General features: G+C 51.7%; 1 protein-coding gene across 2 annotated transcripts in view; it reads right to left on the bottom strand.

The window, feature by feature from the left end:
• LOC144136410 (galactosylceramide sulfotransferase-like) overlaps positions 1–24656 on the bottom strand; it is a 189637-nt gene that overhangs the window by 143389 nt on the left and 21592 nt on the right. For both annotated transcript variants that reach the window (XM_077668695.1, XM_077668696.1), the window contains exon 2: positions 8010–8083. The gene's annotated coding sequence lies outside the window, so the exon portion shown is untranslated. The remainder of the gene's footprint in view (positions 1–8009; positions 8084–24656) is intronic.

Genomic DNA, 24656 nt, shown 5'->3' with positions numbered 1-24656 from the left:
TCTTCCTGTCGCGCGAAGCCCGCTCCGCACTTTCCTCTCCATCCTGCCACAGCCGGTAAGCGGTGTCACCGACCGAACGCAGATGACATCAACGCCCGTTCGAGCCGTTAGCTGCTGCAGCGGAGCGCCTGCAGCAGCTTCCCAAGTCACAGCACTATAGCACCGTTATCAACTCAAGTTACGGCAACTGCGGCGGCAACGCTCGCTGGAGTCGGCATACAGAGCACCAATAGCGGTTCCAGGCTACCCGTATACGCCTGCATCCCCAGCGAATACATCGATAGCAGGAGTAGAAACAGCGAAAGTATCGACAAAACAAGCAACACACAGCGTAGACAGGCGGCCTGGCGATAGCATCTGCAAGCACCAAGGCGAGTCTGGCAAATTTTCATCGTATATTAAATAAAACCGTTAGTCGCACGCGACTTTTCGACAGCAGTACAGCATCATCAACATATTTAGATGGTTGTCGCCATCATCTACGCCTTCGCGGAGGCCGGCCTGCATATCAAATCTCCGAGAGATTAACCCCACGTACCCACCGGACCTGCCACCGAAAAGGCGTCGAATGCCACAGCACCAGTGAATGCAAGTTCGTCTCTTTCGATAGGTCAAAACAGGTTGAAACGCAAACATTCCTCAGCGTTATTTTCTTCGACACTGTAGGCCGGCACCGATGCGTAACGCGTTGACGAGCATAGCATAGCAAGATTCAATCTCGCGGAAACATGAATCACGGCAGTTGCTCTCCACAGATGAGCATTAAAAAAACGATATTGTTCTGTGTACAGGCGCAGCTCGTGTTTGAATTCTTGTCTGGCAGCCAACCAAAAATAAACTGTCATATCCCCAGCGCGCGTCCTTTGCTGTGTTGATGCCTGGCTGGTCGGTTTTCGCCGAAAGGGTGTTTTAGACTGAGACGTAAGAGAATAAAAGTCCGTTGAAGCATTGTGTTCTTGTGAGAGACCTTCTGTCGATGGTCTTCGTCCCAAAAGTATTAGCATTGGTGCACTTGCAGTGCGTGTTTTTCTATGGACGGAAAATTAATTTATCGGATCAAGTCGCGGCTGCTTCTACACTGGTCAAAACGTAGAGAGATTCAGTGCCCCTGATTCTGGCAATGGGCTGTTTGATTATCGGCAATGGTATTCGAGTGTTTCTGAGCGCCTTCCTAACTATGCACCATTCAATACGGTGCAAGACCTATCGGATGCCTCACAGGAGCATTAAAGGTGCACTAAAGAGGAATCGGAAACTGTCTTTTTACCGCGGGAACTCCATCTGCACTCACCTAGCATTCTTCAAAACTTCGAATTGTAATCTTGTGCAGCCGATTTCGCTATTAAATCGAATTAAACGTCCCGACTCCCGCTGAACTCACCTCCGAAAAGAGGAGGAGTCAGAGTCAGCCAACGCGTGGCGGCTTCGCTTTTATTTTGCTTTTGGATTTCCGTGAATAAATAGTTTCAGTCGCAGCCTACATAGGCGCACATTAGGCCCACGGAAATAAAAAAATTACGCGTGGACTCTGCGTTCGCCGACCAGTACGTATCACTCCGCCAAAGGCAGAGCGGCAAGCCGCCACGCGGCTGGCTGAAAGGCGCTCCACGCGTTGGCTGAACTCTTTTCGGAGGTAACTTCAAAAAGAAAAAAAAAGCGGGAGCCGGGACATTCACTTTGTTTTAACAGGGATATCGGCCGCACAGGACAATAATTCGAAGCTTCTAAGACTGCTCAGAGCATGCAGATCGAGTTCCCACGGTAAAACGACGAGCTCAGGTTCTCCTTTAGTGCACTTTTAATTAAGGACTTATTCCCTGAGGGCATATAGTTGATAAGATTTGAGGTCTGTCACTTTAATGAACGCGTGCTCGATATAACGGAGGGCTATCCGCCGCGACCCCTTGCAGGCTGACCACCTCGCCGTCGACCTAACTTCGCTATCGGGCCGGGAGCGTATGGATGGGCAGCAGAGACGCAGACTTCACCGTGGGGGCGCGTGGCTGTAGATTATGAGGAAAACAAGAAAAGCGAGTCGGAACCCAAGGCCGCCGCCGCCGCTTCGTCAACGAGCGACGTCCTCGCTGTACCGAGGTGTTTTAGGCGTCGAAAAATTTTCACACGAAGTGGGGGTCACAGCGAAAAGGGAAGCCTCCGTGATCGATCCCCGGGGAAGCTGTGGAGGAGGAGGAGGATGAGGAGAAGGGGGAGGAGGAGGAGGAGGAGGAGGAGGAGGAGGAGGAGGAGGAGGAGGAGACTGTGTGCTCGAGGCGCCGTCAGAAGGACGGCTCCAAAACGGAGGACAGAGGACAACCGTAACACCCTGATTCTTCTCCAACTTGTTGCGAGATGCTTTTTCTGAGCAACTGGATGGTTATTTTGCTTCTGCTGACACACTGTGCTCATTCGGAATCATGTGCAGCTATGTGCATTCGTGAGCAATAAGAGAAAACAAGGTTTTAGCATTCATTTATCGGTTACCACATCATTTTCTGTGACAGAGTTCTTTTTCTATTTTCTAACGTGTTTTACTCTAGGCGTATAATATCCATAAGTCGTTCTCAAAGTTCGAGGAAAAAGTAACCAGAACACTCGCAATTTTATGCAAAAATCTTGTTTCCCCTAATATTGCTAACGACTGTATGTATTTTACTTACGGAAAAGGGGAGGGGGGTGCTTGTCAAGCATTAATCCCAGCTTTCTCTCTGAGCATGCCGCATCGTTCATGACTAAAAATATCCGCCTTAACGGTATTATTACTATTAAGGACGCTGTCCCTCGAACTATGCTGGCAGCTGACGAAAAGCGGGGCTATTTGCGGCTGTCGAGTTAAAGCAACTTAATTCCTGGTGTCAAGCCGTTGACGACAGTGTCTACGTGGCATCCCACCATGGAGCCATCCAAGAAAGGGCTTCCTTCAGGGCTCGCATGTTCCATCCAAAGAATGTGTAACGGCGTAGAGCACTAGCAGCGACCTTGCGTAAGGAAGTGAACGGGAGTAAGGCTCTTCAATACCACGTCCGCTGGGCCTCGGCAATACGCTGGTACACCGCGAACGAGAGAAGACAAGCGCTTTGCCGAGCAAACTGGTGCTCGCGAGCGGACCTCAAAAGAACAACACGCCAGGTGGGCTGCGCCCGCTCTCTCTCGCATCCCGTCGGGCTGGCGCGAGAGTTCTGCGTTCACTCTTGACCCGGCCGCCCCGGTCAGCGGTGGGTCTGGCCGCCCAGACAGGTTGCCGGGCCGAGAATGCCGCCGCCATGACGTCACAGAGGAGCTGCGCGGAACCCCACTTCTATCCCCCCCACCGCCGCAATATTTCTTCTTTTCACTGTCGTCTGGAGCGGAGGCCCCACACAGGTCTGGGAGGGAATGTGGCACGGAAGAAACGGCGGCGGGGAAAGCTAGACCGCCCGCTTCCACATATCCCGGCTTCCTGCTCGGCCGTTCGAGCCGCATAGAGAGAGCGTGCCAAGCAATACGCATTCGCGGACTGCACAGTTGACTCTGAAGCTGGCTGACACGTAACCTTGGAGGCTGCGAGAACGCTACTTGACAGGCAATTTCTACTCAGCAGATCTTCCAGAATGTGCATGCGAAATTTTGGGTACGTCGGCAAGGTGCAAACACAAATAAGGTAAAATAAAGGCCGAAGCTACGTCTCATCAATGCTTTCTCCTCTCCTGTGCAGCACTAGCTATCGCAGTCACTGTCAGGTCACTCCAGCTGACGTATTTCATTGGCTGCGAAGGACCGCAACGAGGAAATACCCTGCCAAACTATTTCTTTGATCCCGGGGCTGAAGAATTCAAAGAAACGCTGGGCTGCCCCGCCCACTCCTAAGTAATAACCCATTTCTTTTAGGATCTAGAAGGGTCCCTTCCAGGCCCACCCTAACCACAATCTCATGGACACCTGCAAGAAAAATGTGGCAACTCGTGGCAACGTGATGTTAACATCACGACCCTTTCAATCGCATTTATAGATCGCGGGGAGTCATCATATATACCCCACCTGGCGCAGAGGTGCGCCACATTCCCGGCAGGCGGCTATTGCAAACACGGTCACGGGTGAGGCTTGTGAGACCTGCAGGCTGCCCTTCCCGATCTCCCGTCAGCCTCATTGCGCAGCGCCGCGGTGGGCAGGTAGCAATTGCATTGAATCTGGCAACGGTGGGCAAGTAGTGATGACGTCGCAAAGTCACGTGACCTCTCTCGACCATTCAGGAAATTTCGTGACAGAAGCCGGATTTTTTTGTGTGTGTGAGACAACAACCTAGATGGTATCGCATTACAAACATGTCACATATCCATAACCACGCCATCCTGGCCGCTTTAGACAGAGAATGCCTGCAGGCTGCTGCCAACCGGTCCAGCCTTCCAGGTCGTTTTTGTTTCCAGCGCGTCGTTATATGTACAAAAAACAGCATTTCGTTTGCAATGAACGCCGTAGCCTCGTCGCTCGTCATTGCCGCCTTCTTAGCACCCTCTTCCCAGCGTTTTTATGTTAGTCGAAACGAATGTCCTATTACATACAAGAAAGTGCTCACGCGTGCTCCTAAGGAAAGCAGAAAGACAAAGCCCCAGCTTACGCAACGAGACCGCGAACAATGAGATCACGATATTCGGGACTTTCTCCAGTAGTAAACACACGCCAGCGACCTCGCAGAGCGAGACAGCTGCGCACGCTCCCGCTAGTCACGAAGCCAGCAGTTGAGGCCGGCCGCTTTCTCGACTCTGCCATAATTCACAGTCGACCAAAGAAGAAAAAACAGTCAAGGTAATGGGTCCGAACGTTCCCCGAAATCTGCGTTCCGTTTCTAGAGATTCGCGATATGCTGCGGTTTGCACCTATACACACGGAACGCTGCTTAACGATACGCAATGCAATCCATGAGCTCGAAATTTATCCGGAAACTTCAGATACACGGTGTGGCTCGCGAACTACAGAGCCGATTTGGCACGAAAAAAATCCATTAATAAAGCTCCGCCATTCGAACATCCACGCGTTGTGGATTCATTTTAACATAATGCATTAGGGCTACTCCCTGCCCACTGTCGCCAAATTCGATGCAGTTGCCACCTGCACGCCGTGGCCGTATGGCATGAGCCTTACACGGGGGAACTCGGGATGAGCAATCTGGGCCTCACAAGCTTACCCGCCGCGCTGGCTCAGTGGTTAAGGCGATTGGCGACTGATCCGGAGTACCCGGGCTCGAACCCGACCGCGGCGGCCGCGTTTCGATGAAGGCGAAACGCAAAGGCACCCACCCGTGTGCTGCGCGAGGTCAGTGCACGTTAAGTATCCCCAGGTAGTCGAAATTATTCCGGAGTCCTCCACTACGGCACCTCTTTCTTCCTTTCTTCTCTCGGCCCCTCCTTTATCCCTGCCCTTACGGCGCGGTTCCGGTGTCCAACGATAGATGAGACAGATACTGCGCCTTTTCCTTTCCCTCAAAAAAAACAATTTTCCATTTTTTTCACAAGCTCCGCCGGTGGCTGTGTTTGGAATAGTGGCGCATCGCTTAACCGCTGCACCACTGCGCCAGGAGTGGTATGAGGACTCCCAGCGATGTATGAATGTAAAGTATACAATGACCCCGCATATATGGGGCTTTATAACATTAACGCTATCCTGTGATACCCTTAGGCGGAGCTTGTGTGACCCCCCCCCCAATATTTTTTCCTTTTTTTTACAGGTTTAGCTGAAATGCGCCTAAGCTCTAAGAGTAGTGGGCCAGGAAGTGGCGCTCGTGACGATGTGCCACTTGTGGTGACGTGGTCTGGATTGGTTTGGAATCGGGTATAGTCATGAGGCCGGTACGTGGGTGGGATAAAGGCATTGCTGTCCCAGGCTTAGTCTCATCACTATCTAAACATGCAATTTGTAAGTCACTAACTGCACTTGGATGGCTTTCATGTACTAATTGGGAAGAAGAGTTAAGAGTGAAAGTCGTGTTTAGACCCTTTTCAGACAATGAATCATCTATCATCTCGGGTGGCGGGCGCTCTCTAGGAAGAAGAAATCTCTAGGAGGCCAATCGTTAAAGCCACCCTGCAGCATGAGAGACTCAGAGAAACAGCAGCAAGCGTAAACAAGACTTCAGATTTTTTTTTCATGCAGTTATGCAGGGAAAACTTGTTTTGCAACTTCGACACATCCTGAACAACCATTGTTAACGTAATTTTGTGATTACATAAAGAAAAAACCGCGACGAGGATTGGCATGCCGTAGAGGGTCTAAAAATGTATTTTTACATTGGCTTCCCGACAGACTGCATTGGTCAGAAGCTTTGGAAGGAGGGCATCAACACAGTGCGACAGAACACAGAAACGCGCTCGGCAGCCTCTTCGGCCGATAAACACCGAACGCATAGGATAACAATAACCGAGTCAAAAGTAGAACATAAGTGGAGTCCCACGAGAATGCCTTCAGCCAAGATGTCACGAGTGCAGAGGCAAAGCCGACAATTGATTGCGTTTTTCACAGAGCGACAGTAGGAGAAAAAAAAAGATAGAAAACATGCAATCCAATATTTCCACTGAATTCGCCGTGCGTCAGGATGTCAACGTCCCGAAGGAAAGCCCCCGCTGAGGACACGGCCATGACGACTATCGTGAAGAGCGATCGTGAAGCGCAAGCGAATGTCGCAGCAGCACAACGAAGATGAGCTAAACGCACAGAGTGTATGATCCAAACGTGTTGCTTGTTGGGCCAGTTGTCACGTTACTCAAATGGAAGGAGTTTCAGCGCGAACAAGACGAGGACCCAAGATGGGCGCAGAAACGCCACGTATGTGGGGAGATGCCTTTCACCACCTTAAACATGAACAACATAAGCTGTTGTATTGTGAGAGCCTTGGGTTGTTGCAAGTCCGACAAAGCTTTTTCGCTTGAAAATGCACGCCTTGAACAGGCATTCTTGTATCACCTACAGAGATGGCGTAAGGTCGCAGAGAAGGCACGAAACAAACGTAGCCTGTTGTATATAGGCGGTTAATAGTGCACTTAGACCGAAAATGTCGAAGCCGATCTTGTAGGGCTACTAAGTCCCATTATAAGAAACCAACCAATGAAAGCGAGAAAAAAAAGTTTACACAAAAAGCGCTGGAACGCGAACACAACGACATAAAAGTAGTAAACAGTTAATGGAATCAATAAGGTAAGCTCAAATGTCGCCGACCGCAGCGGTGGCCAAGTGGTTGAGCGTCCGCCTCGCATGCGGGAGGTGCGGGGCTCGATCCCCAGTGCCGCCGGGTACCCACCGCTGATACAATGGGTACAAGCTTTCCCCTGGTCTGGTGCTCGGCTTATTTAGGGTGAAATGCTTGGGAAATGGGTCTTCGACCCCATCTTGAGCATTTGAATATACCTTGTGCCATGGCGCTCTTAGGCCATAGATGCCTTTGCGCCATAAAAAACCATAATCATCATCAAATGTCGCCGAGTTAAGTAAACTAAAGCAACAATTTGGGATATTTTCTATCAATCCGTGTTTTACGTTTATCAGCGCGTCTTCACCGGTGTTGAGCTCTGTGGTGCTGATACAGAAATAGTTACCAAAATCCAAAATAGCTTAAGTCCAGGAATTCTGAAATCCTCGGGCATCCACCGAGCCAGAGCAGTATTCGCAGCAAAAAGTAAGAGAAGTCAGTGCGGAGCCTGAGAGTTGCAGATGCCCCTAAAATTTAACTTGCGAGTAGAACAAAAAAAAACAGATATAAATTTGATTTAACAAAGGGAGGAACACAAACCACCATTAACTTAAGTATTGATGCACGCACAGCAGCAGTTAACAGGATGACGGTTATGTGTACAAACAAAACTATTTTTGCTTCCCCGAGAGAGAAAGCATAAGACGACTTGACTGGCTAAGCAAAGAAGGTGACGCTGAGCAAACAAAGAATAAAAAGAACGGATAGCCGCCGTGATCCAGAGACCGCTAGAAACAGACACTCCCTCAGCAACAACCGCTGAGGCGAAGGTGATTCAAAACGTGCACACACTCACTCGTATGGCAGGCCTCAAGCGCAGCGTCGCTTCCACTTTACGAGCACGGAGCCGGGACTGTCAGGGCGGGAGACCTATGGTGGGCGGGACAAAAAAAAAATGTCACATTAGACAAGAAAAAAAAAGCCCCGCGTTGAACCCCAATACGCGAAAAAAGCTACCTCTGCGTGCCATGAGCATTGCGAAAGGTCTTTGCACCCTCCGCCCATTGTCCTCAGCGTAGAAGCCCGCATACAAAGGCAAAAAGAAACAGTAAAACGAATGGCATGCCAACGTCGACAAAGTGAGAGCGGGAGAATGTTAAACCAAAGAGCAATAAAGACTGAAACGAAAGCACAGCCTCCCGCGACATGCGCTGACAAAGCTGGCAGCCGTGTGAGGGCGCGCGCTGCGATATAAGACTACATAAGACTGCTCTGCGCCTTTAACTTGAGTTCAGCGAAACGCCTATATGTCCCGTTGGTCCAGTTTGGAGGAGCAGAACGCGTTCTGGTAGAATGAGATGCTTCAAGCGCTATTTCGCAAGCACGCCAATCGCACAGCCGCCGAGGCACAGCGCAGCTTCAAGATCAACTGGACCGACATTAAATGATGGTTTGCGACCCAAATACACGATAAGGGACCCCGCATACTGCTAAGCTCCTGAACAGTTTCTCGCACATTTTTTTTTTTACGCCCGCCTTAACTCGAGTGCGTTTGCTGTTAGCCAGGGCGAGATTGAACAGCTTAGGACAGGTGATTAACCTATGTTACAGCTAACTCAACAAAGCGATAATAGTGAGGGACGCTGGAGCCAAGAGAAGCATAAAACGCACCAAAAGGAGGGCGGGGGGGGGGATACAAAAAGGCGCCTCTTCCACTGCATTCGGCATGAATCCCGAACAAAAACAGCGGCGCAAAGACCGACGTAATGAAAAAAAGAATGCAGGCAGAAACTAACAATGTGTACGAAACGACCAGAAGGGAGAAGCGGATATCGTGGAAGGACAGTAATCAATACTGCTTTCTTTTTTTCCCGGTAAAAAAAAAAAGCGCTGGCACTCAACACCCCTTAATTTGTTATTTGCCCTCGTTTCCTGTTCCAGATCTTCGCGCGTCAGCAAGTTTATTCCGCTGAAATGAGAAGCCCCGGCTGCTCATTACGAATGCAGGACGGGACAGGCTAAGGCTCGAAGTTCTGGCAGCTACCTTCGCGACTAATCTGCAAGCCGCTTACGCCTACAGAAGCAGAGCGCGCGCCCCATTATGTTGGCTCGGCTTTTGCCGAAATCTCTATTATTCACGCGCCTCGCTGGAAGCGACAGCGACGGCGGAACCATGTACTACTCAGAAGCGACTTGCTTTCCTCCGGCTTTAGAACTAATTCTTCCCTTTTCACCTTGATATACATACGTCTGCATGTCTTCTGCTGCACAGCTGCTGCGCTACCATTCGTATGCGCCCTTATCTACCGCAACGCAAGACTAGCACACGAACCAGAACTTTTTCAAAAGACTCAACAGTAAACAGCCCACTTAACAGCAGGCTAGGCAACTTTAAAAGTGCTTCAGATTCCAGTAATGGATGTTTACGCGTGCCACTTCAGAACAGTAGTACGCGACTCAGGCTGCACCCGCTTGTGTGCATTGGTGGGAGAGGAGATTAGGAGGGTAGGGGCGGAAAGGGAGCGTACAGTGCATAACAGCACTTCCGCTTAAAGCCTACAAGCAACGTTCGCACCCAACAAATCCACGCACACAAAGGGAAGTTGCCGCGTACAGATAGGCGAAAAGCCACCGGTGGTCTGAATTATTCCGGAGGCCTCTACCACGGTTCTCCTGGAAGCCGATAGCGTTACTTTGCAACCTGCCACGCAGCAATTAGTTGATTGTGTCGTGCTGTTGAAAGGGGACTAAACGCGGGAAAAGGTGCAAGCGGGTTTCTACGCGCTTTGGACAAGACGGCCCCGATGCCCCGACGGCCAGGCAAACACGAGCGAACGATGCTCGATTCATTAAGGTTTTTTTTTTTTTAAGGACCGGATAAAACGTTACACGACTGGTAAACGGAAATGGTGGGTATCAAATGGGTGCAGAAGAAGAGGTATTGGTACACTTTAAATTCGTTTCCCGAGGAAGGGGGAGTGACCAAGTGTGCGTAGGTATTGAACAAAGGCATCAGAGGCTCCCGTAGGGAAGATTTAATGCATCCAAGTGACAAGCCAGGAGCAAGAGCCGCACTGCACCCGCTACTAGCGGCATGCAACCTTAAGAAGCAGCAACCTTAGAGTCCCTCCTCGTCGTTTAGGATTCCTACGTAACCTCCCGCTACAACAGTACACGCCAACGATAATCCAGGCCGCAATATTCAGGTTGTGAAAGCCCACACATGAGCGACCGCACTGTTGTTCGAGATCTTAAGGTGACCGATAGACAAGTTCAGGACTATCCTGAAAAGGCATGCCCAGTGAACAGAGTTAAAATACAAAAAATACAAAAAGGAACAAAAATAGCAACCAAAACGCTACTCTCCCTGATGCAGTAGAAACTCAACAAATCAAACTCGAAGCGAAATGAAAACTTGTTCGAATTGTGCGGGGTACTTATTAACGGGAGCCTCTTTAACGCTTGATGCTGACGGGAACACAGTCGTGAGGTCGGACAAAGCACAAGTTCGAAGGCGACCGACAGACACGTTCAGGACTATCCTGAAAAGGCATGCCTAGTGAACAGAGTTAAAATACAAAAAAAATAGAAAAAGGAACAAAAAATAGCAACCCAAAACACTACTCTCACTGATGCAGTAGAAACTCAACAAATCAAACTCGAAGCGAAATGAAAATTTGTTCGAATTGTGCGGGGTACTTATTAACGGGAGCCTCTTTAACGCTCGACGCTGACGGGAACACAGTCGTGAGCTCGGACAAAGCACAAGTTCGAATTAAGCGGTTTGGAACTAAGAAGATTCCTCTGTAATTAGTTCGTATCAGCCTTTCACCTTCCTGTGCTCGAGCTGGCTTCTTGCATATCGAGACATTCGGCCACTCTGACATGGCGCGACGCGAATAAATAAATACACCGGTCCCTGCAAGTAAACGCACAACAAGCCAGCATCGACAACCTCAGGACAGCAGTTCACGCATGCGAAGCCGCCGTCGGCTGGCTCCCTTCACAGCCATTGGGGTACGAAAGAACGCGGAGCGCGGCAGCTTGTGCATAGCGCCACTGCTGGGCTTTCGCCAGCACGCAGACGCTGCTTTCTCAGAATTCCTCGCTCATTCACGTAGCTCACGAGAATTGTTGACAAATGTCCGCAGCAACCGTACAGCCGCGAGTGCCAGACAGGTGGACCACAGCCATTCGGTCATTTCAGCTACGAAACTCCGAATTAAAATCCGGGGATAACGTCAATCAAAGCGTCGGGCTCGAGCTCGGCGATTAACTATTAGTGACGAGCTGCGAGTCTCCCTTTTCCATCACAGTCATGATTTGAGCAACGCTGGCTGGTGCATACTAATGCCGCATTTGAATTTGGCCTTATAAAGGGCACTGATTTCAATGCACGGGTCCTAAGGGGGACTTTCGAAATTGGCGTGACCGAAAAGCTCCAAACGTGAACGGCTTGAGCCCCCAATAGCTCCCGTCACGAACGGAAGGTGTGTACACAGAAGCCGGCCAAATCGTCTTTAGACTTTAGTTATAATGGGGTTCTTTTGTTGTCATCTCCGTGGCTGCTATGGAGCTGCTGTGTTGACGCTTGCGGAATGTGTTAACCACACGAGCGCCAAAGCGCGCTAGGGACTAATGTCTACCAGTACGCTTACTCAACGCGTCTGTTAACGAGATAGCACTTAGGTGGTCGTCTCACAAAAAAATTTCCGCCTTCTCTTTCAATAAATTCCCTGATTGGTCGAAAGAAGCCACATAACCTTAGAATGTCATCGCAACCTGCCCACCGAATTTTGAGCAAACTGCCCGTCGTTGCCTAATTCAGTACAGTTGCCACTTACCCACCCATCGCGGCGCTGCGCTGCGCATGAGCGCTACGGGAACTCTGGAAGAGCAACCTGGATATCCATCCCTACCGGTGGCTATGCTTGAAACAGCCGCCTGCCGGGAATATAGCGCATATCGCTTAACCGGAAATGTCAAAGTCAAAATACATAAATATCAAAACAGCTAGCGTAGGTACGCATTGCCGAGTATCCTAATCGTGGTGAGGGAAGTTTTTTCTTTTTTTTTTTTCACTTCACTCCTCACTTTTATGGGCTACCCGGTAATAAGTGTACTGTCGGATACGCTTAAAGTGAAGGAAACCACACAGACAACTGCTGTGCTGATGCGCGAGGATTCAGTTACACCAGTGGGATATTTAAAAAAAGAGAGAGATAAGTGCGGCCATTTTGGATAGCGACGCTGGCGGCTATCAGGCAGCTGTCGCGTTCTCACACTGCCGCGCGAACTTATCGGCCTGCGTTTTCCTGGAAGCACCAGCCGGCAGTCGATCGCGAAGCGAAGCGGCGGCTATTTTCGCAGATGGAGCAGCACCAGCCGCTCGGGCTGATTTCACCTCCTTCACTTTCCGTTGAATGCTTTAAAAAGAAAAACGGAACGAACAGTTCACCCCATCTTTGTTTGGTACGCGCGTCGTACAAAGGCGCGAGCCGTCAAAACGATGCCATGTTCTTCCGAGTGCCGAAGTTTCTAACACCACAACGCAGTGGCCGCGCCGGCACCGATCGACGTTTATTTTGGGAGCCAATGGGGCGAGCCAGTCTCGAGCAGTAGGGAGAAAGTGGGGGAGAAAAGAGGGGGGGGGGGCGGCAGACAGGATAGCGTGACCACGCCGGGGAACCGGCGGCCATATACCGCACTCTTTGCCGGAGAGCAGCGGTGTGCAACAGAAAAGCTACACACTGGCACGGAGAGGGATGAGAGAGAGACGAATCAAGGCTGTAAGATTATGGAGAGACGCCGGCAAAGAAGAACAGTGTTAGGGAGCAGCAGAGGGGACGATTCCCCAGCGCGCACCGCGCCCAAGAAAGCCTGGCGACCCGTGCTGTTTGCGCAAAATTCACGAACATCGGCAGCACTGCCGTCTACGAATATCAGCCCCTGCCGTACAGCAGAGCAGTTTCCGCTCCCAGTGGCCTCTTCGGCGCTTGTAAACAAGCAGATGAACGTAACGGAGCGCCGGTGGCAGTGCAGGTCATATGCCGCGTGCAGCGCGGCACGCAAATGCTGCCACTGCGGAGGTCGCCTGCCTACGCAGGACTATATATACGTACGCGCGGGTCTTTTTTCGGCCAGGTATGCAAATAGAGAGACGGCTATCAGCCGCTCCCGGAATAGTGCTGTCTATATAAAGGCACGAGTAAGCGCTGCGGTTGACAAACTTAGGCCAAAGGATGTAAGAAGCGCCACCGCTCGGCTTATGCAATCGAGTTGCTGGGCCAAAAACGACAGCCCGCATCGATAGCATTGGGAAAAAAGGACCTAAAGGTCTGTTCGAGTTAAGCATGCGAGCGACTGCACATGCAGGAGTTCCAGATAGGAGGCGCCGGGAATGGTACATGGGCAATAGGAAAGTTAGTGACTGAGCTGAAAACGAACTTGAGAATAGAAAGACCGTTTTCTTTCAAGCCTGGTGACTTCTTTTCAGGTTAAAAATACATGGAGGTGACAACGACTCTGCTTCACAAAAACACACGAGGTGAAACACACTTAGATGCGAGGAGCATAATTTCAATGGTCACAAGTGAAACTACTAGTATGCTACACGAGGCCGACTCGTTTGATGAAAGCAGAGAAAGCTGTCTCGGAACAAGTGGGCGACTGCGCATATTAGAGAAGGTTGCGGCACTTAGAAGATTACTCACTAAAACCGCTAACGACGGACTACGATACTCGATGCTCGAACCGGCAAGGGGAGGGCAACTCTTCTTATTTGCCACTGGCGTCGGCGCGAAATCAATATATGCTCTCTGCCGCCTTGAACAGAGTACGCGAGTGCGTACCGGGCAAGCCCGCCTTCAGGCGAAGCGCGCGCGCGCGCGGGGAAACTACAATTCATCGACCCCAAACTGCCTCCGGCTTCATGAGAAGTACGATCAATCACATTGTGAAACGCGCTTTCCAGGCAAACACACAGTCACGAACACAACCCAGGGCTCGCCACTGAGAGAACGGAATCTGAAGAGAGAGCACACTTCGCAAGAAATAAAAATAAAAAAAAACGCGAGGAGGCGGTGGCAGACGATGAAAGAAACGCCCTCGCCCACGGCCGAAAAAAAAACCACGCACACAGGCACGCACAGGAAAACGGAGAAAAGGCGGTCGACGAGGCCACGAGTGCGTAGAACGTGAACGGCAAGCTTTCGTTTTCACGTAAGTGGGCAAAAGGAGCGGGGTAGGTTGACACTCGTAAACAAAAGAAGAGGAAGGAAACGCGTTCCTTTAAAGCACACAGGCATGCACGCGAGCAAAACTCAACCGCGCCTTCCGCCTAATTGCGTGCACTGCGGTGCTGTAGCTGCAGCCTCTGCAGCGCGGTGCACAGAGCCGCCGCCGCTTCCAATCGACAGCAACATGATATGCAATGTCATTCCTGACACACCTTACGCAATGAAGTACACTCGTTTTCACTACTAAGACACAAAGGCGACGGCTCTCAATACAGATTTCCTTCAACGTGTTGGTAATGTTGCATTACAATGACTACCGGCAAAATCTTGCTCTGGTGGCCTGATACGCAACACTTCAGTCCATCGAGGCACCCTAAATCGGGCTTGCCTGCAGGGAATGTAATGTGGCTTACACGACTTTCGAGAACAAAAGAGGGCAAATGGGCAGCACAGAGGTATTCGAGGAAGGCGCTGGGATTTTGACGATGGTGTACACTCAAGCCGATACAAACAGCGGATAGAATATCGTAATGCATGTCGTTCGGATGCTCAGTGCGGGGACACGGGTTCTACCCCGACCGCGGCGAACGCATTGTGATGGAGGTGAAATGCGAAATGCTAGCGTAGTAAGGTTCCGGTCCACATTAAGGAGTCTCACGAATTCAAAATTAATCCCAAGACCCCGACTACGGCGTGCCCTCACAGTCTCTGCTCACAGTGCAAGCCCGGCATGAAAATCGCATTTCGATTCCATATAAACCGCACAATTGGATATCGCCGTTCCAGGTCGCGCCTCACAAATAAGACGCCGAAATGCATGCATCGACTGGATTATGCGGGTATCTGACACACCGTAGTGTATCGATCAGTGGTAACACGAGCGCCACAAATGCATCGCCCCACCATATCCCGTCACTATGGGCCCGCCGGTGGTCGCCACAACCCGGCAGCGTGTCCATAAGCAGCGCTACTTCGCAAGCAGCCCGGTCGGATTCAACCGAAAGTGGAGCGAGGTGACGCCAAGTTGGGGAGCATGTGTTGCTCGTCACTCCGACAGACGACATCCGCACCGTTGCACGAAATTAGCCGCAGCAGTGCCACCCAGAGCGGAACGGGCCGCAGGTGGACAGCACCGAGTGGCTGGGCGGCAGTTAAGTGGAACAAAGCAGGCGGCGAGCAAGAGAGCGCTGTCATTCGCGGCGCCTCCGACACGACGCCCGGCCCGCCGCAGTCGGGCCTGAATGGGCTCCCGATGCGGATGGAGGGAGAGGCGGATGAGCAGGAGAGAGAGGGCGTGCGCCGCAGTTTGGACGGCGGATTCCGGAAACGCAGTCAGCGCGAAACAGCGTCTCATGAGCGCTGCTCGCTGACGTGCCAGCGGCTGACGTGCAACAACGCGCTGCGGGGGCGGAGAGCGGAAAAAAAAGAGGAGAACATGAGGATATGCGACCGTCCGCCTACCTGTGTCTCTTACAAGAGCAAAAAAAAAGGAAAAGGAAGAAAGGTAGAGATAAAAATAATCACCCACCCGCGTCACTAGCGCATCCCTTCTGACTGCCCGTCCCGAATACCTACGTTTCATATTGTGCAACACAGAGCGCTGAACCATTGTGCAAAGTCATTCCCCTCTCAGTCGCGACACAAGGACACGCGTCATCCAGTGCTCTTTGTGGCACGTTGCATGACCTGATGGGCGAACAAGCAGAACAAAATACAGGGCGTTCAAAATTACGCTTTACGGATATAAGAATTATATACCAATCTAGTACACAAAAGTCATTCTAGAAATTGTCCGCGTCTCTTGGTGTCTTTTTTTTATCAGTAAAGCCTAATTTCGAGCACCCTGTGAAGCGATATAAGCGACCGGAAGGTCGCCATTACACTCAAGGCAATCAATCATTTGTCGCCTAGTTCATGGCGTCGACGTAGTCGCTGTAGTGTTTGCATGAGAAACCAAACAAAAGAAGCGCCGCCTGTACACCACAAATCCACACTGGCGGCTGCAGCTCCGCTGCTTCCCACGACAGCACGTGTGAGCTCCGCGTCCCTGGGACAGTCAGCCTTCATGTTGACGAAGTTCCACATTTCGTGACGCTCCAGTAATGCGGCTTACGAGGATGAACTCAAAGCTCCTCAAACGTCCGTTAGGTGGCTGAAAGAAGAGCCAAGAGCACGGGCCCGTCGACTGGTACCAACAGGGCCGCAATCACTGCCACGTACAGACAGATGTGGGGGAGAATAAACAGCAAAAGGCGGAGAAAAGCTTAAACGCACCTCGCGCCGACAGGTCGATCGACGTTCAAAAAGAGCCGTAAGGCAACGCTTATCAACAGCTCGCCTCACAGTGTGGGACAGAGAAGAGACTTAGCGATTGAAAACGTCAGCACAGCCAGAAAGCCGCTCATACGGTAAAAAACTGCTTTGCCTCCCACCCAGGTACTTTCCGAAGGCTTCTTTTCTACACAAGCTGCATAAGGTTTTTCATCGTCAAAGCGGGAAGCGACGATGCGCGGCGACGCTGACCCGGCGGTACTTATTCATATATTATTCTCGTCTTCACGAAAACAAGATCGCTATCTCTGCGCCCCGCTCGAAGCACGCCCTCAAGGCGTTTCCCTTCTTTAACCTACTGAACTGCAGATTCGCGAAGGTTCGGCTCGAACGCGAGCGTTATGAAATCTCTCCTGCGATAAGCCACTCGCATGTACGAGGCGAAGTGGATTCTCTCGTTTTCGTAACGCATGTGGAACAACGATGCTAAAACGGAGAAGCATACGCTCGGCGCCGTCCAGTAAGAAACGCACCGTTGACGTCGATGTCGGCTGCAACTGGACGAACTGCCTACCAGCTGCCTACCAGTGTTGCTTCGCAATTTACGGTGTTCGGCACATTTAGGCTCGGAACACTTAGAAAAGAAACACAGGAAGCCACTTTTGCTCGGAGCTGGTCGGCAGTTCGTCCAGCTGCAGCCGACATCGACGTCAACGGTGCGTTTCTTACTGGACGGCGCCGAGCGCATACTTCTCCGTTTTAGCATCGTTGTTCCACATGCGTTACGAAAACGAGAGAATCCACTTCGCCTCGTACATGCGAGTGGCTTATCGCAGGAGAGATTTCATAACGCTCGCGTTCGAGCCGAACCTTCGCGAATCTGCAGTTCAGTAGGTTAAAGAAGGGAAACGCCTTGAGGGCGTGCTTCGAGCGGGGCGCAGAGATAGCGATCTTGTTTTCGTGAAGACGAGAATAATATATGAATAAGTACCGCCGGGTCAGCGTCGCCGCGCATCGTCGCTTCCCGCTTTGACGATGAAAAACCTTATGCAGCTTGTGTAGAAAAGAAGCCTTCGGAAAGTACCTGGGTGGGAGGCAAAGCAGAGTTTTTACCGTATGAGCGGCTTCACGAGCAAAAGTGGCTTACTGTGTTTGTTTTCTAAGTGTTCCGTGCCTAAATGTGCCGAACACCGTAAATTGCGAAGCAACACGGTACAGAGCTCGCTGTACAATTCGACGCGGGACATGAGATCCCTTGTTGGGCTGGTAGGGTAGGTATAGGGAAAAAAAAAACGAGGAAATGATAGTGCCGTGCGCAGAAAGAAAGAAAAGTACGGTCGTTCCCGAACGCGTCACGGCGAGCATCGGCGCTAACACAAATATTGGGAGCTATATAACGGCAACGGGCAAGACACGTGAGAAGCTTACAGTTCTAACGCTACACGCCAAGAGCGGCCTGCAGCCACCGCGAAGCCCGACACACTCCGTGCAGCAACCTCCTCCGTTTCCTCCGACAGTTGTCTTCCAGTCCCTCCTTCGCGAGATGAGCTCGGAACAGCGCCGGGCGAAGAAGCCAAATAACCTCGGAGACCGGCTTCGCGAGTAACGCGATCAACAGCACGCTGTGCGTGTGTGTGTCTGTGAGGCCGAGGGATTGGGGAGGGGGCTTAGTCGACAGAGTTGAAAGGAGGGACAGCAATCGAACTCGAGTCGCCCGCCGGAGAGTGCCAATACGGGGAGGAGAGAGAAGATCCATTACGACACCCGGTGTACAACCGTTTCGACATCTTCGTTAAAAAGCAATGCGGCGGCGGGCGTCGTTATACGTGGACAGCGACCAGAACGATTCCGCAAGCGAGAGGCGAACGCGAACACACACACAAACGGGGGCTGCCGTGCTCTCGTTCGTCGCTTCTCGCTCCGTCCCAACGCTGCCGCTGTGGGTCTTTTCTTTTCAGCGCCGATGTCGGCCCTCTTTACCCCTCCTCGGGGACACACAGCGCACACGTTGAACCCGCTTGGTGTTTCCGCTTCTCTAAACTTATATATCTCTACTCGAAGATTCGCTTTGGATGGCGATCCGCTGCTGCAAAGCCGCGCGCGTTTTCTTCTTCTCTTCTTTCTTTTCCCGCGCGGTAAGAAAATGCGGGCGTGACGGAACATAAAATGAAGAAAGATGAAGCCCCCAAATACGAGCCCCATTCTCGTCGGAATCGTCGAGAATATATACGTGTCCGCTTTAGAGGAGACGCGAATTTTGTAGCTAAGGCGGCAAGTATAGCTCTCAGCGGGTTCGTCGAAGACCGGCCTCTCGTGTGTCTCGCCTCGCTTTTCAGTTTTATCTGTCTCGAGATGTCGAAACGAAGAGACGCGCCTCGGGCAAACATCGCCGCGAGACAGAAGAGAATCGACGGGGAAGGAGGAAAGTGCAGAGGGATTTCTCTCGACGAAATAAGAGCCTCGGAATTTCCCCGATATTTCCCAGGCTTCGGAAATCGCGAAGAGGTCGATTCCGATGCGCGCGCTTCTCCTCACTCGGCGTCGACTTTAGGACGGAATTCCCTTCTGCACGCTTCCCAGCCGCTACAGCTACTCCGGCACGGTGCACGGAATCCATCGAACATGCATGCCCTGTTTCTTTATCCTTGCTTCTGTCACCCCCCCACCCCTCCACCGGACCTCTCGACCACATATATATGACCAAACCAGACGTCCGACGAAGAGTAAAGAGAAAGAAAAAAATGTGCATATACGTGAGATCTTTAAGAAGGAGCGGACACCGCGTTAAAATGTTGCGGCCGCTGCCTGCAACGCCGCCGACACGGTAGTACTAAGGCATCCGAAGAGGGATAACTAAAAATGCAAAAAAAAGAAAGAGGGGCATGGGCTAGCTGTAGAAGACGAGAATCACGACGACACTAAGTACTGGTGCAAGGCAAAGATCTTTCTTTTAAACGGTAATCTTTCTTTTTTTGCTCCTCGTTTACCTCACCCTCCATCTGCCGTCGCTGCCGACGCGTACCCCTGCTCGATCGAGACGTGCGCCGCGAACCACCGGCGAGTTTGCTACCGCCGCTGAATTCCAATGCCGCTGCGCGCCTCTCTCGATTGAGGCGCGAGATTCGCCGAGTCCTTGATTTCATCACGTGCTAAGGCTCTTCCTGCGATGATGTTCCCCCGGTTGCTGCGATTGGCTGAAGACTGCCGCGTCTGTTTCCTCGACTGCAAGGTGCCTGCGACATCCCCTTTTTATTTTTTCCGCCCCCCCCCCCCCCCCCTAACAACGTTACCGTGGTCCACAACACGTGAAAACGCAATTGTTTTCGTCACCTCTAAAGGCTCTTCGCCTTCGTTCACTGCAAGTCTCCACCAGAATGCACTGAGGTGCCAACAGGAGCTGACGAAGTCATAGCTCGGTTCCCCAATGCTGACCAGGCGGAAAGAGTATTTTTCTGCCGAACTAAACAGAGTCATGAAATACCTGGCTATCGGGTTTTACTAAAAAAGAAAAAGACCCAGTGGAGTTCCCTCGAGGGCTCCTCTAAATAGCTTTCCGTCTTGGCATGTCCGCAATAATGCCCATGGCGAAACTTCCGTATTCATAGCCCCCAATAAAAGCAACCACAGATTTAACACCAAAATTTCGCTCAGATGCTTTCAAACTCTCCCGCAAACACCACTCAAAACCTCCTTACAGTCAATATCAGTAGCACCGCATCGACTGCACCGAGACCGCGTCGCTCGAATGAAATGGTAAATCGTGAAGTTTAACGTCCCACATCGGTTATGAGGGACGCCGTACAGCGAAGACCACGGATTAATTTAAACCCCCTGGAGTTCTTTCACGTGCACTCACATCGTACTGCACACGGGCGTTCTTGTATTTCACCTTCACCGAAATGCGGCTGCCGCGCCGGGACCGAAACCGCGACCTTGGGATCAGCGTCCCAACGCAAAAGCCAATGAACACCACGGCGGTTTGGTTCCACGAAATGACGTTATCATCACGGGCCCAGCAGAGTAGCTGCGGCCCTAACGGAGTTCGCCCCCTTCCCGGTGCCCTCTATTCGAGAAATGACGTCAGCGCATTTCAAGGCTACAGTACCAATTTCAATACTTTAATGAGCGAGCGCAAAAGGGCAATGAACAAGTAGAAGGTCGACGTGGAAGGCCTACTCGTCCGGTGCCCTTTTTGCGCTGGTTCATCAAAGATCATGGAAGACCAACCAGCCAACAGCAACTGTCGCCATTTCAGTACGTCAGGTGATCCATTTGTCACGTCAACTGGACCCCGAACACATTCCCTTGCCACATTTTCTCATCCACAGCCTGCACGTACAGCTGACACTGAAATTCCTTGACGTGATCGCCCCTTTTCACTTCCTTTTCTTGCCCTTCAAGGCCGCAGAATTAACAAGGAAGCCACTCCAGCGTGGAAATTCCTGCGCCCGCCTTTCTGTCGTCTACAGCGGGAAAGCAAGGCCTACACGAAGGCGGCGAACGCCTCATATTTCCGGGGTAGCCCCATGGCCGGCCAACAGGGAAAAAGAAAAACGACATAACGAAACTCATCCGCACAGGAAGCCCTTATTGCCAGGCGCGGGACGAGCAAGCACGTCGGGCTTCGTTTCCTTGGTCTCCGGGACGACGACCTAATAAAACAGAGCCGGTGCACCACCAACGCGGAAGCACAGGCACTGGCCGTGATAACGCTTTCTCCGGATGTCTGCCATTAATCGGCGTTAAAGTGAAGGCATCCTATCACGGAGGGATGCGGAGGACTTCCCCGCAGGGCGTCTTTTCTTTTTGCAGCCACATCCTGTACAGAGGGTTGAAGGCTAACGTTGCCGTAGTAACCGAGAATTACCGCGTTTACCTGCTCGCCGATCAGGCCTTGGCGCACTAAAGAGTATATGCAAAGCCTGACGTTACGAGTAGCTATGACAAGAAAAACGAACAAAACACCCGCAGACTTTTCGCCATCGTCCAAGACGAGAGCGATAGCTCCGACAGCAATAGCCCTGTGCACTATCCCCCCTCCCGCTAACCAATCAGTGAGAACGGCAAATATGTATCGCATGGCTACATTCTTCACACTGCACACTTTGCAGATTGCACATTTTGCACGTTGTGAAGAAACAGACAACGGGTTAAAGGAGAAAGCTTTGAATGCAGCTACTGCTGCAAAATAAATCCCCCCCCCCTCTCCTTCCCCTCGAAAAGACCGGTATGAGCATCGTCCTCGAGGCAACTCTATTGCAGCCAGTGCCATGAAGCAGCCACCCCTAAACCGGACGTATCCAAACTAGCGCCTCCTTAAATCCCGAGCGCTCAATTCGCGCGCTAAGCCAAGTCATATTACAGGACGGAAGCCTCGACATCGCAGTCAAGGGGGGCCGCAAGGGACAACGGCCTTGGGACAAATTGAGTCCCATCGCGGGCAACTGAGAGACGAGAAAAAGAAGAAATAGCCAGCGCTGTGGGAGGCGAAAACTCGATTGGCGCACTCGCTCAAAAGAGCGGGGCCACACGGCTGAATTGATCAATCCATGTCAGGGACGGCAAAGCGTCCGAAAGCGCCCGCTTTGTTGTGAAGTGACTTCCTAGTGCCGGGATTCACTCAAAGGAACTCGAAAACGAGAAAAACACCTCTTTCGAGACGATAAAATTCTGTTGAGTCATGAATGCCGCGCACCCTCCTCGGCCAAACGGTGCTTGTGCACGCAACAAAAAATAAAAGCAGGAAATCGTATAGCATCTACTGCGTCGGCACAAGACCACGAGATTGAGTTGAGAAAAACACCACTGAACGCTACTCACTGACTTGCATGCTCGCGTGCGGTGCAGGTGTGGATGCGAGTATATATCTAACCCCCTTGGATATGCGCAGAACAAAAACTGCACTCATTTAAACCACACGTCATCAATTTCTCTGAAAGGAGCGTTTGACGAGCCCGCAAGCAAAGCTTGTTGCGGATCTCTCACAGAGAATACAGTTATTGCGGACACAGCAAACCAGTGGGCGCAAGTAGAAGCTATGGAGCCTATTCTGTTCGCGCAACTCCGGTAACTGGACGGTCGAGATCATATCCGTACATACAGGGATGCTCCATGAAATATATGCTATACATATACAGGGCAGTTCGTCCTGCGTAAAGCAGAGCAGCGCTGCGCTTTCTAAATTATATGGATGTGACGTAAGCATTTGGCGCGCTATATATAGTGTGAACAATAATCAAGGGATTGAAAGTGTTAACTCGCTCGCTCACTTACACATCCCATCCACTCCTCATTCCCTCACTCGTTCTCTTTCTCGGCCACTCACCCATTTGCCCACCTGCTCACTCAGTCTTCATCTTCCACATCACGGGACGTCTCACTGGCGTTTCGGTGGTACTGGGCCCGTAAAAATACAATAGCATTAGCTATCTTCTGTGCTGTGCTACCTCGAGGCCATCAACTGGCCGTGCTTCAGCCAAGACTCCGCGAGATCACGCGGGAGTTGGCCGAGAATGCCGTTCGACTGCGCCCATCAACCCATCCAAGCGCGTCACGCTTAAACGGAACCTAAAGTCTACCCAAGGTGGCGGTGGTTACAACCTTAGTGCCACAAAATGGAAGGGATTAGTTGGGGCTGGGGCGAGTCCAGGGTGACCTCCAGTCGGGGGCGATCCCTTGAATTCGCGTGATGAGGGCCAGCTACGTTGTTTTTCTTGAACTGGCCAAGAGCTTGTCCCATTCCTCTGCTGAGGGAGCTAGCAAGAGTGCCGTCGGAGGGGGTGTGCTAGCGCATTCCAATAAAATATGGTCCTGGGTGGCGTGCGTCCCGTCACCGCACTGCGGGCATGGAGGGTCATATTCACCGTTTGTGATTAAACGTAACAGGTAGGGGCTAAGAATGGTCTTTGTTTGTAGGCGTCTGAGTGTCGCGGCTTGCGCTCTGTCCAGGTCGGGGTGAGCCTGTTCGTCAACCCAACGTTCCACGCACGGCCAGTAGCAACAGTGCACCCCGGACACTGCCAGTGAGTGAACCAAATGCAAGCGGAATGCTGCAACACACTGCGAAGGAACGCGCAACCAGCGACGGCATCCATGTGCGGTGAGAGAGCCCCTGCATATGCACGTACGAGGCGGCGCGCGACCTTGGAAGCAGGAAGCCTCGAGGGTGTGTGTGCTGCGGGGCGCCCGGCGCTGCCTGCGGGGACCACGTATGGAACTACGTATACGAGTCTCAGCACAGAGACGGGAAACCGCCGCCGTCACCGGCTGATACAGTATAAAACACTGCCGGTGCGCACGCGAAGCTTACGTGTCGCGCCTGAAGTAGCGATCGGTGTTGCATGAAAACGCCCCTTGCTGCGAATTCCACTCGGAGCCACCTGCCACTGAAATCGAAGCTATACGCCCCGTTGCCGCGAAGAATGTTGCACATTACGATACAGGCAGTCCGGTTTTACCCGCCGCGGTGGCTCAGTGGCTAGGGCGCCCGGCTACTGATCCTGAATACCCGGGTTCGAACCCGACCGCGGCGGCCGCGTTTCGATGGAGGCGAAACGCAATTGCGCCCGTGTGCTTTACGATGTCAGTGCACGTTAAATATCCCCAGGTGGTCTAAATTATTCCGGAGCCCTCCACTACGGCACTTCTTTCTTCTTTCATTCCCTCCTTTATCCCTTCCCTTACGGCGCATTTCAGGTGTCCGCCGAGATGTGAGACAGATGCTGCGCCATTTCCTTTCCCCAACAAACAATTTTCAGTCCGGTTTCTATACGCGTACCAAGGTTTCGGGTCCTCCAACTGATTCGAGCCTATGGCCCATAGTGTGTCCTACATTACAGCTTTTCTCATTGTCTAGGGCACAGGTCTGATGTACACAACATCCCCCTCATTTATTTGTGCGGGCGTTCCAGCTGGAAGCGACGCGATGTCGTTTGAGGCCGAACGTCGCGAAGCATGCATGTGTCGAGAACAACGGGGCCGAGGTACAGAAACTT

Source organism: Amblyomma americanum, chromosome 6, assembly GCF_052857255.1.
Source record: "Amblyomma americanum isolate KBUSLIRL-KWMA chromosome 6, ASM5285725v1, whole genome shotgun sequence".
In the NCBI taxonomy this organism is placed as follows: Eukaryota; Metazoa; Arthropoda; class Arachnida; order Ixodida; family Ixodidae; genus Amblyomma; species Amblyomma americanum.
Note: the sequence above shows the minus strand (reverse complement) of the source record. Positions and strands in the feature narration are given on the sequence as shown.